The 16,161-nt window shown below is 34.5% G+C and overlaps 1 protein-coding gene across 3 annotated transcripts in view; it reads right to left on the bottom strand.

Annotated features, from left to right (window-relative positions):
- LOC129247290 (ATP-binding cassette sub-family G member 1) overlaps positions 1 to 16,161 on the bottom strand; it is a 110,152-nt gene that overhangs the window by 90,856 nt on the left and 3,135 nt on the right. Inside the window, exon 1 of one of the 3 annotated variants that reach the window (XM_054886352.1) lies at positions 10,715 to 11,563. The exons of 1 other annotated variant lie outside the window; for it this stretch is intronic. The gene's annotated coding sequence lies outside the window, so the exon portion shown is untranslated. Of the gene's footprint in view, positions 1 to 10,667; positions 11,564 to 16,161 lie in introns of those variants that run through there. One more of the 3 variants, XM_054886353.1, reaches the window with a different exon arrangement.

A 16,161-nucleotide genomic window follows, 5' to 3' on the forward strand; every position in this document is an offset into this window, starting at 1 on the left:
GCTTTACCTTTGTTTTACGCCTTCTTGTCTGTTGTTGTAGCTTCTTGTCTGATTTGGTTGAATAAACAAATTACGTCGTTAAGCGTATACAAATTTAAGTAGTAGACTCAGCGCAAAAGTATTCTATTAGCACTCACATAAACCAAAATTTTGCCCAACACTTTTTCTATTTAAAATATTTCTTTAATTTAGTTTAGGCAACATTTTAAATTTTCCACTACTTTTTAAATATTTTACATATAAATATATGCACTTGCATTTACTTATTTCCTCTATTTTATTTTGGTAAAATACAAATCACGTTCTCTTTTAATTTCACTTTCAGCGCCGTGCGTACCCATTGCGTTCGCGTCACATCGCAAGCAACGAATGAATTTTATCGTGTAGCCTATAAGGCTATCCTCCATACCGGTGAGGTGGCGGTAAGTGGGGGAGGGCGTGAGATGGAGTTGCTCTGCCATTGCTCGCTGGTCGCCATTTGGTCTACAGAATCTCCGGCAAGTGCTTGATTTCAGGATTTCATTAATAGCTACAATGTAGCCGAAGCTGTGCCACAGGGTTGCCAATGCATATTTTTTATGTAAGAGGCAGAATATTTTTGAAGCTGATTTATATTGGAAATTAGATTTAGGTTGAAAAGTTGATTTAGAGAGGAAATGGGTTTTACGTTGAAAAGAGAAATGTAATAAATTGTTGAGACAGTTTCACAACGAAACGACAGCGTCCTGCATTCCTTAGCACTTCCAGCAAAAAACTACGCCAGCTGGTTGGATACTTAAGCTTTGTTTGGCATAGTTTTGATGCATGTAACTATGCGCAGGTGGTGAGATTCTTATTGCGGTTAGAAACTTAAATTAAATAAAAATTTTGAAAATTTTGCAAAACTTTTTACACATCCGTCAAGAAAAAATAACCCGCGCACCCTTTGCGACTATAAATTTTTATATGAAATTTTAACCAATTTTTAATAAAAAATTTCACACGTTGAGATTATAAATTTTGACATTTAATTTTAACTAATTTTTATTAAAAATGTTATTCAATCTTCAACAAAAGCTATATGAATCCAACTTTCAAGCTTTGTACGAGATTCAGAAAAATTCATAACATTTTTATCCAAATCTCCAGCTTCTTAAAGAATTTCAAGTATTTTTAGAAAATTTTCTAGCTTGCATTTTGAAAACTTATTAAATTTTAGTATAGTTTAGTGAAGAGCGAATTTAGTGTTGCTAAAAAATCAGGTTGATTTGAATTTGATTATAATTTTAATAGTTTTCTTTTGTTTTCAAAGTGAAGTTTCAAGTGCCTGAAAATCGCGCAGATTCTTAAACAATTTTTTGCTCACGGTGTTGAACTTTTCCACGGAATTAAAGAAAAGGTGTTTTTTTATTAAATTTTTTTTTAAATATATTTTTTATATGGAATTTCTTCCGCAATTCCTCCAAGCAAAACCAAATTGAAATCATCGCGATTTTCGATTTTTGCAAACTTTAATTTAACGTTTTACGATTGAGGTAATTTTAAAATGTTTTGTATCACTTTTAAGGTCACCTACTTAAACTTACTAAATAAGTTGATCAACAATTCCTAGCATTAGACTGACCTTTAACACTATTTCCTATTATTTGATGTTCATGCACGGAAATTCGAACCTTTGCACTCCCGAATGACGACCGCCCAAGAAGCTATTAAGTAATCAAATAAATTGATGAGAATACCAATCGTTGTAGAACATCCATCACCCAACACACCCGTTAAGATCTAAATGGATCCAAAGTGGTGGGTTAGGGTTATATTGCGAAGAGCTTTCTATCACTGAATCCTTCAAACTACCGAATCACTTGAGGGTTTCTCAAGCAGAAATAAATGCTATTCTTGAAGCCTTAAGATGGTTAGGGATAAAGATATCTGCATTCTACCAAATAACATCAGGGAGTGTCTTACAATGTCGCCAATCTCTTAATGGGATGGTTAAACAGTATTTTGTTATCTTATGCTGGGTTTCAGGTCACAGAGATATACCAGGAAACTGTAGGGGACCTGTATGCCAAATATAAATAATTTTATGAGAGTATCTCTCGCAACTTGTAAGTAAGAAACTTATGGGCGCACTAATCAATTCTGTAAATCAAAGAGGGATTAGTGCCAATATCTGTGAAATAGCTAGGCAAAGGTGGCCAAGGCTAAGCTTACGTCTACCTAATAATATTTTAAAATTGAGTAGATTTCAAATTAGTATCTTAGTAGGGGCCCCCTCTGACATTGTCTCATAGAAAGTCACGCAAGGAGATTAGGCGTTTACATGCATGATTTTTGCCATACCCGTAGGAATGAAGAAACAATTATATACCATTTTTGCACATGCCCGGCTATAGCCAGAAGCAGGAACCGATATTTAAGATCCTACTTCTTAATGCATAAAGATAATCTATACATTTTAGGTATCAACATCCTTTTACGCTTTGTCCAAAGCTCAGGATGATTCAATCTGGAAGGGGATTGGTAGCCCAGCTCCTGTAGTTCACAACGGAACCATTTCATGGTCTAAGTGGCATCGTTGTTCTTATGTACGATGCGGCGGCCAAACCTACCTAACTATCAAGTCATCAGTAGATTTGAGCTAGAATTTTTAACTTTCTTTCCAAATGACCTACATACTGCAATCCTGCAACTTCATGAAAGATGAATTAATCCGCTAGGTGGCGCCGGGGCCAAAATGTTTGAAAAATATGTATTTATAAACTGATTTCATTAATATATGGAATATATTTTATTTATATGAAAAGAAATAACTCCGCAAAATATTTAATTGATAGGTGGAAACAAAGGATTTTGTATTCTTCGTTTCTGCTAATCAAAAATATGAGAACACCCACGGCAGTCGGTTCTACGTCACCGGCACGACCCGTATTTACATATATCCGGCCAAGAGCTATTCCCCCAAGAGCATTTCCCGTACTTGTATGCGGAATATTTATACGGCTACAACAACAACAACGTTATAAAATTACTAAAATTTCTTTTCAACTTTTCGTGCATCAACAATTTTTCATACCCACAAAAATTAGTTATTACAAACATGTGGCAACCACACGCGCATTTCCGAATTAAGAGGACCGAGAACTTTCCACTTGTTTTCAAGGCTTGTTGCACAGTACACAGCTTTGTTTCTTCCATAGCACAGAAATTATTTGAAATTTATTATTATTTTACCACTAATTTTTTCACATTTTTTCTTTAATTTTCAATCAATAAATAGTAACTATCGAGCACTTTTTATACAATTAAACAAGGATGAAGTTTGTTGCTAGCGTCTACTCAACTCGCCATCTCGCTTTTGCGCTTTCGCCGCTACTCTCTTCATCAAAGCTTGCTCTTAGTAAATTCAGCATCCTAAAGGTATTCGATGGTCTGTCTCTCTCTCTTTTTTACTCCGCTGACCTACAAAATTGTGTCTCACACTTGTTTGTGAGCTCGGTTGTCTGCCTATTTGTACATATTTACAAATATATTTGCACTGTGGTTTTTGTTAGTGTGCTCAATTGGTCGTGGTCCTACCCTAATTTTCTTTCCAGTAACTATGTTTTTTTTATCTATAAACTTACATGCACACATCCACAAAAATGTGCCAAAATGAATATACATACGAGCAGATATCCCGATATGCTTGTGTGTATGTCTGATTGTGTGTGGGAGCGGGTACTGAATGGCCTTTGAAATCAGGCGACTTTTATAGTGGTTTGGCTGTTCGTGTGCGTGAACTTTGTTGGACAAATACTTGAGAATAGGTCATTGATAAGTAGCTGATGGTAGACGAAAAATGTGGTTGATAGTATCAGCTCAATACATGCACGCACATGAATGTTTTTATAAGAATTTGCTGACAACTAATAAACATTTTTGACTAACATAAATATAAAAAAGGTAGATAAGTTTATATAACAGGATGAAGTGTTATATAATTTAATAGTAAAATTTAAATTTTAATAGCAACCTGCTGTGTATTATTTTGGTGCAACCTATACTCATCATCATCTACTTCAAGAGTTCCAGGTTGGAGCATAGGAACTATAGTAGAACCTCTTTAGGGCCTAACAATTAGTCTCAGTATATAAATGAAAAACATAATGAACCATTTCCTTTTATTATTGAAAAAAGAAAAATCCAATTGAGCTGTTTGGAATTTGCCGAATAATTTCAATTTCATACTAAAAACCTACAGTAGTCTTGCTCTCAAAACAGCTGAAATGATGCTCAATGACCAAATGTTCACGCACAATGGCGACAAGCCCGTCAATGGCAAACATAAGATTCACAGGAGGACAGCTTATATTTTTTATTTTAAAATTTTAACTTTACTACAACTTCGCTTAGTGTGCCATTTATCACCTGATTGCTGAATATGATATCAAAAACTATTAAGAACGAGATCCCCCAAATTGAGTGCATAAAATAATATCTGTGACTAACTCAAAGGTGACTAGTTCGGATGACCAGTACACCAGTGAAATTAAATTTGCTGGGACCAGATTTCAGACTGAAGAATATATTTCGAGGGTTGGTATTTATGCTTCTGGCCTTGGACGCTTCTAGTGTTGTTGGCCTCAATTTGATGTTTCAATTGGAAGCCTCGACATATTTTATCATTTTCATAGTTAGATCAGAATTATAAATCGATATTTTTATAGTAAGAATAACCAATACCAATGATGACTTTGAAAGAAACTATATCAAATATATATAAGATAATAAATCTGAATCCTTCAGAATTAAAACTAGAGTAAGACAAGGCGATGCGCTCTCATCAACAATCTGCAACCTAACACTATTCTGTGCCATCAATGAAGTAAGTGGCGCAAAAAGGACTGGACATACTTTAAATAGAACTACCCAATGGCATAGCAATTGTCAGCACAAACATCCACGCCCTATCCCAAACCCTCGCGGATATTGAAATTGCAGCTGGTAAAATTGGCCTTAAAATCAACGAAGAAAAGACGAGATATATGATGATGTCCAGACAAAACAAGCTAATATCAGACAAACTGAAAATTTGGTTTCACTTGTTGTGTCAAATCGGCGCCGGTAAGCACTAAAAAGACTGGCTCGCGTTGTTAAACTTAGGCAAAATCACTTAAAAAGAGACAAACTGAAAATTGCGATTTTTTTAAATCGAGAAATCCTTTACCTACTTGGGTTTCAAACTGAGTAGAGACAATTCAATAAGCTTCACGATCGATGAGAGAATTTAAGCAGCTAACAGATCGTATGCGTCACTAATGAAACTCTTCAAATCGAAACTACTAAACAGCCAATGCAAATTGATTATGCACAAAACCATCATTAGAACAGTCTTATGCTAGGGAGCTGAATCGTGGATGATAATTGAAGCAGATAAAGAATAACTACAAACCTTCGAACGAAAAATACTCAGAAGATATTTTGGTGTTATCAAAGATTACGGTAAGTGGTGTATACGATGGACCAACTTATAAATGGCGAAAAGGTTACAGGTTTCATCGAAGCGCACCGGTTAAGATGGTTGGATGGTACGAGGGCGCAGAAGAAAATGGTAGAAGCCAGAGCTTTCAACATTAGAAAAAGAGGAAGACCGAAAAACAAAATGGACCGACGAACTAGAGGACATAAATAAACTTGGGATTAGAAATATGTGAATGAAATGTACGAAGGTCGCACGAGCAGCAGACCAAAGCTCACAAAGAGCTGTAGTGCCAAAAAATGATGATAACCAGTACCTAGTTAATGATCCAACCATCTGAAAATAAAATGAGGATTACTTTTTTATGCTGCTAATACTACTTTGCCATCCATTCCGAAATCAGTATTTCCAGAGTCTTAAAGTCATCTCTTGCCTCTCTTCATAGACCCATTATTTTTAGGGTATTGAAACGGAAACGGATTTGGTATGCACTTTTAGTACTTCACCTGCTTCATTTTTTTTTTAAGAAATTTAAAAGTTTTATACAGGTATTCATTCAGGGCATCTGCTATTTTTAGAAGTAATATAAATTTGAAACTGATATTATTATGCAAATGGAATCAGAAACATAGTCCGTTAATCTCTATTAATCAGCAGAGGTTATGTTCCAGGGGCATACGAGGAATATTACGCAGCTAACTCTTACTTAAATTTCACTGTATCTTGGATGAGTCCCATCATTCTGAATATATCTGCCTCTTTAGTCTAGCGAATGCCCAGCAAAAACAGCTCAAAGATGTCATCTCCTGCCGATAGGAGACAAATAATAAATTATCGGCTATGACAATAGCAGCCATATTTTGGCCGCATCGATTCTGCTTTTTACCAGTCCAGACAGGAATCATAGAGCATTCCTTCTCAACGTTTTCAAGAAACGCTTGATCGTTACACAGGTCTTGAGGCTGCACCAATGGTATCCTTGTCCTTGTTCCATGAAGTCCCGGATATATCTAAAAGTTCTTACCGTAGGTAGAATGATCGCTCTGTCACTTCTACACACGGAACCATCCTTCGGGCACCTCTTAGAGAGAGTAATTTCACTTAGTGATGAAGACTATAGTAGCCAAGTTCATATACCGGGTCGTAATTAGATTGGATGTAGCGTGCTAGAACGCTTAATATAGAATTTCTGATAACTTAAGGCATATATAACTGCAAATCATAGTATCCTCCAGGACACCTATGAATATATGTGCATATCCATATTTACTTCAGAAGCAAATAGGTAAATTCATTCAAGGTAGGCATCCCTGAATGACTGCCAACACTCAACTCAAGAGGCGCAGCCGCAGTTCGAGACCAGTTGCCAGACCAAATACAAAACTAAATAAAAAAATCTGGCAGTAAAATACCTTCAATAATTTGTCATAAGCTGCGATTAATGAATATATGCAGTATTTATAAGGATATGAAGATTTCGTAAAATTTACAATTAACCATTATTAGCAAAACTCTATGAAAAATTTGCAAAAACTAAAACTATAAGAAAAGTCAGCTATGAGCTCTCACAGCTACCGGTAAAGAGTAGCATTCAGGTATACCTCGCACGACAACACAACCAAATTACTCTTCTCAAGGGGAATACAGCATCCCTGAGTTGTTGTTTTGTGAAAATATTCTCAATTATGAATCAGAGAGTGCTGAGCGCGTGCTTTGTAAATAGCGAGTGATTCATTTTTGAGTATAAAGTATGGATCGAAAGCGAAAGCAAAATCGTGTGCAGACGCATCATATAATACATACATACACACATACATATAACAATAGAAATTTGAGACGCATTTATCCTAGACAGGGATTTAAGAAAAGCTGCTGCTGCACTTTGTGATTGCAACTGTTATGTTGTGCCACGACTATGGGAACCTAGAATTTTATGTCAACTGCGAATGCCAGATGACTTTTCTCCGTAGCTTTTTTATGCCAGAAATGCACTCAGGTGTTTGCTTGCCGATGGATGAAGAAATGTTGGTCAATTTTTTTATTACGTTTTCTCTCGTCAAAGTTGCTCGCTCAAATATGACAGTCATATGAAGGTAGCAAATATGTACGAGTATAATAACTACTCGTATATGAAATGAGGGTTGACAAGGGGAAGGCGCATCTTAAGAAGGCAGTGCCGTGCAAACAAATGCCATCTCCACTTAGCATTGACAGTGCGGTGTATAAAGGCGACCGGTTGGTTGATGGGGGAAAGGTGCATTTTGCAACATTGCTTTGTCAGCCTCGTCTAAGGGTTGCTGTTGCTGTTGGGGTGGCAGCATTAGCAGTACCTGCGTCGCAGGTCTAATTCATTTGTTTTCATTTCCAAGCTTGTTTGCCACTTCTATAATTCGCGACCGCTCTTCTATGCCACCCTTAACTCGGCAAATAGCGCAAAATGCAAAGGTGAAAGTGCCAAAGCGCTACTAAGTACCCTGAAGGAAAGATTATTTAAAATTTTTTGAAAAAAAAAAGTCGTATATAGCAGCAGATCTGCATGACAAATGAGATTTTTAGAAATATTTCGATGCCAGTGCTGCCTGGAGATTTCTTGAATAAAAATTTACTTATGACCTGACCCGAAAATTCCCCTACCTATCAGGGAAAGTTGACGGCACTTTCAGCCCATCAGGCCCATTTCAGCAGACAGAGAAGGTTTTTATAAATGATTTTATGTTTTGTGTTTCGATAAAAAATTTTTATTAATTTTAATTATTATTTTTTTTATAAAAAATATAAAAAATTAAAATTTTTTTTTAATTTAAGAAAAAATTCAACAAATCGTAATAAAAATTATAATTGAAAAAAAATTTCTTTTGAAAAATTTCGAGTATGCACTTTTATGGCTCATTGAATTTCGAAAAAAAAATTTTTTTAAACTTCGAGTAAGCAGTTTTATAACCCCTGGAATTTTGGTACAATAAAGTAAAAGTGAAAACTTCATTTAAATTTTAGTTTTTGTTTAATGAAAATATATAAGGCGAGAAATTTCTGCAAATATCTGCAAATTTTTTTAAAATTAATTTTAATTAATATTTTTGCTTGCTTTAAAATTTCGATTTATAACGAAAATTACATAAATCAAAGTAAAACAAAAATTGTGGGAAGAAAAAAATTCAAATTCAACAAATTGTTATAAAAATTTCACATTTGAAAAAAATTTTCTTTTAAAAAATTTCCAGTAAGCAATTTTATGAATTCTTGCATTTTGGTGTAATAAAGAAGAAGTGAAAACTTAATTTAAATGGAAGTTTTTATTTAATAAAAATATGTGGGGCGGAAAATTTCTGCAATTTTTTAATTAATTTTAATTATTATTATTATTATTTTTTTAATATTTCATTCTATAACAAAAACCATATGAATCAAATTTAAAAAATTTGCGAAAATTAAAATAAAATATCCAAAAATTCTTATAAAAATTTCTCACTTGAAACAAATTACAAAATTTTGATAAAAATTTCACATTTTTAATCAGTTTTTTTTTATTTAAAAAAATTACAAAATTTTCATAAAAATTTCACATATTTAATCAGAGTTTGTTTTAACTAAATTGCAAAATCTTCCATTTTTTTTTTACACTTGAACAAAATTTTCGTTTGCAAATTTTCGAGTAAGCAGTTTTATAGCCCATTGCATTTTGGTGTAATAAAATACAAAATTTTCAGTAACATTTCACATTTTTAATCAATTCTGATGATTTTAGATTTTTTTTCACTAAAACTTTACTTCAATAGCTGCATAAATTTCTCAAAAAAAAAAAAGAAAATCTGATTAAAAGTGTGAAATTTTAAAAATAAAAAAAAGTTTGATTGAAAAGTGACATTTTTATGATAATTTATAATTTTTTTAATTAATATTTTTTTTAATTGCAAAATTTTACACTTTTAATCAGTTTTTTCTTTTAATTTTTGCAGTTATAGCCCATTGAATTTTGGTGGAATTAGAGTGCAAGTTTCAAGTAGGTAAAAAATCGCGTTGATTTTTACAAGTTTTTTTCTCGCGGTCTTGTGCATTTTCTCCATATAACTAATGCTCGAAATTTTTCATATGCAAGAAAACACCCAACACCGTCAGCAAAAAAATTATCAAAAATCAACACGATTTTTGCGCCACTTCAAACTTGCACGCTGATGTCACAAAAATTCAATGGGCTATAGAGTTGCATACTCGAATTAAAAAAAAAAAAAAAAATCAGATTAAAAAGTGTGAAATTTTGGTTGAAATTTTTTAGTTTTTTTTCCGAAAATTGCATAAAATTGCCTCTCTTCTTTGTACACATTTTTTTATTAAATAAGAACTAAAATTTAATTTAAGTTGTCTTAAGATAAAATAGATGAAATATATGTGCATTTTCATAACTAAGTGGAACTAGTTACCAAACTTGTTGTTTCAGGACTACTTCCAAAACCACTACTGCTGCTACTTAACAAATCATAAAATGGTTTCAGTGCATGAAATACGAGTCTGCTTTGATATTAGTGCGTGCAAAGGTGTATTTTGATCTAAAATTACTTGCGATATCAAGCAAAATATATTTTGAACATAAGCAACTTATTAAGGAAGTTATTTCCAAATGAAAAAAAAAAAATCAAATCAACAAAAAAAGTCGGATAGTCAATTTTTAATGTAAATAGAATTTGACATGTGCTTGGATCGAACTTTGAACTACTTACAATCACCTATATATATATAAACTATTAGAATTACAATGCCTACAATCTACAGTCCAATTACCCAACAGTCTAGTTGTGTGTGTGTGTGTGCGCTCAAAGTCAATTTCGGCAGATGCTACAGGGCACAGGGTAAGTGACATATGCGCCTTTGCTTTCAGAAATCTACGAAAGTCGCTTGTTTATATGCGTGTATGTATGTATGCGTGTATTTTTCCTGGTATTTGTTTTACTAAACAACATAAAAAATTGCTTCGCCTCAATTAACCAAAGATATACAAACATATTTTTTTAATCAGCCGTCGGTAAACAAGAACTTTAGCTATCAATTTTTGAACGACTCAGCGGCACACGCGAAGATTTAAATACGAAAAACAGCAGAAAAAAAATGTAAAAAAAATGTGCTTGTTCAATTGCCTACCAATCTCCACCTATCCCATTGCGCTCACTGGCGTGTATCTGCCTTACTTGCGCTCACTCTTTTTCTTAGCACAACAAAAAGATTTTTTTCTTACCCTATTTATGTACGAATGTATGTAAATTTATCTGTTGTTGTACGTACTTTTGTTTGTTCTCCACTCGTACTCCAGCGACGCACATAAAATACCATTAATTTTCAGCAGTTCTTTGTTTAGTTTTATTACTTGATTTTGTTTCCTCGAAGTTCTCTAACATTTCTTTTAAATTATTATGCGTTTGTTTTGTTTTTCAATTTTTCACATTCGTAACAAGGTTCAATTTCTGATATGTAAAGTGCACATAAACAACATTTTGCTGGCCCGCACTCTCCGTTGCGTTCACTTTTTGCTCGCTATTGGTACGCTGCCGTCTGCCGTCTGGCTTATTTCATGCTTTGGTTTAGTTTAAACACACGTCTATGTACGTACATATATAAGTGCAGTTGTTGTTTTTAATTTAATCAACCGAATGCACACTGACTAATTTTCTTGTAAAATAATTTTTTGTTGTTTAAAGCACCAAATTCGTAGCGCCACAATGCAAGCACATATCAGCCAAAATTGGAAACAACAAAACCAAAAACACCATACACAACAATTAATTTTTTATTTATTTATATTTGTTTCACATTGAAGAAGCACCAAACACAAAACACTGACGATTCACTAGGCAAAAAGTCAACTTTTGTTTGTGGTCGCGTAGCTAGTAGTCGTGTGTCTGCACCATCAACTGTCAGCGCGACAACTCAACGAGCGAATAAATGTATGCTTTAAAAATAAAAGCAAAAGTGCCACACAAAGCGTGCCTACTACTCAAGTCCACAAAGTTCACAGTGCTCAATTTTGCGCTCAGCACAGCTGAGCTCAGCTGCTTACCCTCTGTGTGTTGGTTGGCTGGTTCGTTGCCTCCCAGCTTAATAGGCGGATGTGAATTGTGAATGATGTGTATATCTCTCTTTTTTTGTTGGCAGTCTTTGTTTACTAACGGTGGGTGGCCGATGGGGAGAGAAAATCGTCGCCAGCGATCGGTGATTATGTGTGTGGCTATCGCCGAAGAAGCGATTTCAGCTGGGTGTATGTTATCAATCGCAGCAGCGCTAACCCAAATCCGCATACTACTCGTATATGTGTTTCTATGCATGCATACATACATACATATATGTATGTTTATACGAGTCTAACGCACCGCACGAGTGTTACTTCTACCACGCAGCGACAACAAATAAGAACTGGCTCAAGTGGGGTCACGAAATCGTATAAAATAATCGCAGCTGCTTGAGAAGCGCAGAGAACAGCGACAGCTGCTTTGCGCTCTATGTGGTTGTTTTGTATAATGATAGTGTAGATGCAAATGTTGCTAAACATTTTCGTATGCATTTAAGTGTTGTTCTGGCTACATTTCAATTGATTTCATTGAGCAGTGGTGATGCTGTCTTATTTGTTTCTATACATGTGTGTATATATGTGTGCGCTTATGTTGCATATAATCGTACATGCATTTGTGTGCATTATTGAATGATGAGGATTGGTCAAATGGGTTGCACAATTCGAATTTTATCGAATAACAATTGGCTTAACAGTAAAATTTAACAGTAAATTTTATTAGCAATTCAATGCATCGTATTTCTTGCCTAACGAAAACAAATTTATGGGAATTCAAAACGTTACCACCAATTTTTTTTTGTTTAGCGAAATAATTTGCCTCTAAAGTGCATGTCGCAGCTGCTTGGACTTGTGCGTGAGTAATATTCGAAGCCCACTGTGGGTAGGCGACATAAATGTATAGAAAAAGTTATTTTCCATACTGGGCGATCCTCAGCAGTCAATTGCAAACTTACGTGTGTATTTCTGCGATAAAACCGCTCCCCATGAATGATTAGCTGCTGTTCGGAGGCGACATAAAACAGTATATCTCTCCGTTTGTGAAAAAACATAAAGATGCACATCACAAATTAGAGCAGAGGAGAAGCTCAGCTAAACACCTAATAAAGGCAGTATGGCCCATAGCGTTTCCTATTTATGAAGATTTTTTAAAAACAGTTTGGAGGTTGTGACAGTCATTTATGGCCTGAAAATATGACTTTCAAAGATTAAGCCCTTAAAAGAAAATAAGAATTTTATTAAATTTAGCCCTCGCAAAAAAGGGTCCTCAAACAGGATGAAAGAAGGCCAGACCAGGGCGCCCAACCGAAAGTTTTAAAAAAGATGTTCAACGGAAGGTTAAAAAGTTTAATTAAAAGTAATCAATACGGGAAATCTATTAAATTGTAAATTGTAAATAAAGAAGCATATAATCATAATCACCGCCATAAATCATTTTAAAAAATCTGTTAAAGTAGGAAGAGTTATTCCTGCTGAAAAGGAAAGGAACCGGGAGTAGAGTTTTGCACTTTTTTTTCATGCGAACTCTAGTGCAAATCCACTTTGTTGGGACGAAAATCGATTTGGGGAGGTTAGAGAAATATGAAATACGGAAAAACCTCTTCTTATAATAAAATTGAAGAGATAAGGAAAATACTTATGTCTATAACTTCGTGATATATGTAAGTAAACATTTGATACAATTTTTAATGCTTAAAACGGGTTCTAAAGACCTTTTGTATTTAATTTACGATCATATGACCGAGCTTCTGCTCCATATATTAGTATTGAACATTTGCAGTTTTTTTCGTTTTCTCAACTAAACCTTAACTTCACATGTACAATCAGCATTATAAAAAATACTTTCCAGCTATTTTATTTTTACAAAAAAAAACAATATATATATTTACATATTATATATATATTCTAAAAACTATAAAAGATCTCAAATTACACGCGCATATACATGATTGTTCTTCTGTGCACACTTACATACATACATACGCTCGACCGTAGTCAAATTACCCACAGCTGCAATAGCTGATTAGATACTGCCAGTGCATGTGCACTCACCGCCAAGAACGTCGTATTCCGTATTGCACAGCTGATGAATTGACCGCTGGTCTGTCTATGTAGAACCGCTTGTTAGCTGCTTTTGTTCGACCGAAATGCGCACGCCATGCCTCGAGTCAATAATCGCTGGCCAGTAACATAACATTAACGAATACTAAACACGTATGTCCACACATTTGTATGATTGTGTGCATTAAGTTGTATGTGTCCCACTTGATGCCACTGCTAAGTACTTCTTTGTTATTTTTTATTAATTTTTTATTGCATAGAGCATCCACTGGGGCTCCTTTTGTTCTGCTGAATTAAAATTTTCAGAGTTTTTAATTAGTTTTTCTTATAGCTACGACTTTAATTAATTGTCTCCTGATCTACTATTACGAATTTCGCTTTATTCGCAGATTTTGTTTTAAAACAATTTGAGCAAGACCAACAATTCGAGGCCATATTCATCGACGAGAGCGTTCGATAGAGTCAGTCATAGTATCCTACTTCAATTTGGCGCACTTAAGTTTGTATCTGTAGCTGACTGCATGAGACTTTAAAAGGACTTAACAGGATTGGAGGCTTGGTGAGTTGATAATTCCTTACCTCTTAAGACTCGTAAATGCCAACACTTGTCCTTCAGCAGCTGATAAGTTGCGATGGATTTCTATTACAACTCTATGGCAATTCCACACTCAAAAATGTATGAACTGAAAGACTTGGGGTTCATATTTAGGTATATTAAAAATTTCGTCTTCTAAACTTATAGACTTTATGATTGCCAAGTCTGGGTCGGTTTTGTACTAGCGAGTTCCGGGATCTTACTACGCTGAAGAATTTGCATTTTTCTCTTGTTAGATCAAACCTCGAATGTTGCAGCATTATCTGGGATCTACTCTAAATGGGTTCATCTTTAAAAATTGAGAAGTTTCAGCAACGTTTCACTATATTTGCTATTTATTGCTTTCATTGGCCTAATGCTTGAGTTACTACGGTAATTGTGGATATTGATATTTCTAGATATATTAAAGAAATTTCGGGGATCCCGAAATCAGTACCGGAAAATAATTTTCTTAAATTCAGCAAAGTTTCATTTCATTTTAAAGGGAATTCCGAGAACCCGAAATCAGTACCGGAAAATAACTTTCTTATATGAAAAAACAAAAAAAAATAAACTCGAGTTTAGGCAAAAATGCCAAAAACAAAGCTGAACCTTGGCCGAATTCAAAATAACCCTTAGGATTTACATGACAGATTTGCAGTAATAATATTAGAAAAATTATTTTTCATTAAATAACGGATTTTAACACTTTTCAACCTCGGTTAGGCACCTCGGGCCTGGCTGGACCCCTATGCATTTAAATGCATTTGTATGGGAATATGTGGCAAATGCGCCACATTTATAAATCATTTTTAAGTAACGCAGGTCCTTGATATGTATTGAGCTATTACAGGAACAAAACTAATCGTTGAAAATATTTTGGTTAGTTTTAGTTAGTTAATTAAGTTTTAGGTAGCTACCTGGAAGTCTTTAGCTACAATAAAAATATGTCCAAAGTCGAAAAAGCCAGGGATCCCGGAATGTGGGGAATATTTTTCGGTTTTTTATGATTATTTTATGCAAGTCTCCCTTAAGAGGGAGTTCAAGTTCAGCAGAATAATTTTTTTATTTTTTTTTTCTAATTTTGTTGTTGTTGAATTTTAAAAATTTTAATGACTGAAAGGCTCAATGATGTAATATAAAAGTTAATGAAAGTCATAAAATTGCTTTCAAGCATGTAAGTCGGGGCTCAGCTGCATTACTAAGTCGGCAGCGGTAGTTACTTCTGTGGATTTTTGAACCCATTGCGAACCTATAATAAAAAGAAAGATAGGCCAGCAAAAGCCGACTTAGATCAAAATGTTAATGAAAGTGTTCGAAGTAATGGGTATAATGATATTTCATCAAAGATGATTAAAAAAAACTGTGCGGAGGCTTATCTTCTATTAAAGTCATATCTTCTATTAAAACAACTCAATAACGTCTTTCATTGATCAAATTTCTATCAAATTTAATAATACACTAATAAAACAAGCATAAAGGCATCGCTTTTTTAATACAAATGCCGATTTTAGCCACATATTATTTTTGTTGTTGTTAAATGAGCAGCCTTCAAACCGATTCAAATTGTCGCAAGAGAACATTTCTAACTATCTAATAGCAGTCAAATGCGAATGGAGTTAATTTATGTACTAAAAATATTACTTCAATTGGTTAACCTTTTTTCTTGACCGTAAGTGTAAATGCATAGATAAGGTAAAATGCCCACAAAAAAAATTAATTTAACTAAGCATGAAAGCGAATTCCTGTAAGAACAAAGACGGTGATCTGGTGACTGACATCCAGAGCAATCTTAAATCATGGAGGGAGCACTTCTCGAACCTGTTAAACAGTGACAGCTGTGCATGTCACAGAGAATATGAAGATCCCGATACCCCAATCGACGACGACGGAATTGACGTTCCGTTACCCGATCATGACGAGGTGAAAATAGCGGTGGAACAACAAAGCCGCGGGCGCCGACGGACTTCCGGCTGAGCTATTCAAACATGGCGGCGAAGAGCTGGTAAGGTGCATACATCAGCTCCTATGCAA

This window comes from Anastrepha obliqua, chromosome 5, assembly GCF_027943255.1.
Source record: "Anastrepha obliqua isolate idAnaObli1 chromosome 5, idAnaObli1_1.0, whole genome shotgun sequence".
Lineage (NCBI taxonomy): Eukaryota > Metazoa > Arthropoda > Insecta > Diptera > Tephritidae > Anastrepha > Anastrepha obliqua.